The following is a 1274-nucleotide window of genomic DNA, read 5'->3' as shown; positions in this document are numbered from 1 at the left end:
ATCGCGCACGGCGGTTCCGACTGCCAGAAGCCGCGCGAAGCCGCTGCTTGCCCGCAGGCTCCGGTGGCCGTTGCCGACTGGAGCGAGGGCTCCAAGAGGGGTTTCTCCAGGGCCGGGCCGAGACGGGCGGCGGTCGCCGGCACTCGAACGCTTGTCACCCGCGGCTCAGCCGGCAGACTCGGGCGTTGCCCGGCGGACCTGGCCGTGGCCGTTCTGCCTCCTACCTATCGCGCACGGCGCTTCCGACTGCCAGAAGCCGCGCGAAGCCGCTGCTTGCCCGCAGGCTCCGGTGGCCGTTGCCGACTGGAGCGAGGGCTCCAAGAGGGGTTTCTCCAGGGCCGGGCCGAGACGGGCGGCGGTCGCCGGCACTCGAACGCTTGTCACCCGCGGCTCAGCCGGCAGACTCGGGCGTTGCCCGGCGGCCCTGGCCGTGGCCGTTCTGCCTCCTACCTATCGCGCACGGCGCTTCCGACTGCCAGAAGCCGCGCGAAGCCGCTGCTTGCCCGCAGGCTCCGGTGGCCGTTGCCGACTGGAGCGAAGGCTCCAAGAGGGGTTTCTCCAGGGCCGGGCCGAGACCGGCGGCGGTCGCCGGCACTCGAACGCTTGTCACCCGCGGCTCAGCCGGCAGACTCGGGCGTTGCCCGGCGGCCCTGGCCGTGGCCGTTCTGCCTCCTACCTATCGCTCACGGCGCTTCCGACTGCCAGAAGCCGCGCGAAGCCGCTGCTTGCCCGCAGGCTCCGGTGGCCGTTGCCGACTGGAGCGAGGGCTCCAAGAGGGGTTTCTCCAGGGCCGGGCCGAGACCGGCGGCGGTCGCCGGCACTCGAACGCTTGTCAGCCGCGGCTCAGCCGGCAGACTCGGGCGTTGCCCGGCGGCCCTGGCCGTGGCCGTTCTGCTTCCTACCTATCGCGCACGGCGGTTCCGACTGCCAGAAGCCGCGCGAAGCCGCTGCTTGCCCGCAGGCTCCGGTGGCCGTTGCCGACTGGAGCGAGGGCTCCAAGAGGGGTTTCTCCAGGGCCGGGCCGAGACGGGCGGCGGTCTCCGGCACTCGAACGCTTGTAGGGCCGGGGTTTGGGAGTGGAGCCTGCCGTGGCTTCCCCCCCCCTCCCCACGCCCGTTAACAGCAGCCATCCGCGGGCACGTTGCAGAGAAGCCTCTACGGCAATCCGGCTCTGCCGGTGGCCACGCCGCGTTGGGCTTCTGCTGTCGACGCTGCCCGCTCGCTCGCTCGCACGCAGGGCCCCGCGCCTGTGCTGCCCAGCCCTGCCCGAGGTT

The sequence above is a fragment of the Opisthocomus hoazin genome, unplaced genomic scaffold, assembly GCF_030867145.1.
Source record: "Opisthocomus hoazin isolate bOpiHoa1 unplaced genomic scaffold, bOpiHoa1.hap1 HAP1_SCAFFOLD_343, whole genome shotgun sequence".
Taxonomy (NCBI): domain Eukaryota; kingdom Metazoa; phylum Chordata; class Aves; order Opisthocomiformes; family Opisthocomidae; genus Opisthocomus; species Opisthocomus hoazin.
Note: the sequence above shows the minus strand (reverse complement) of the source record.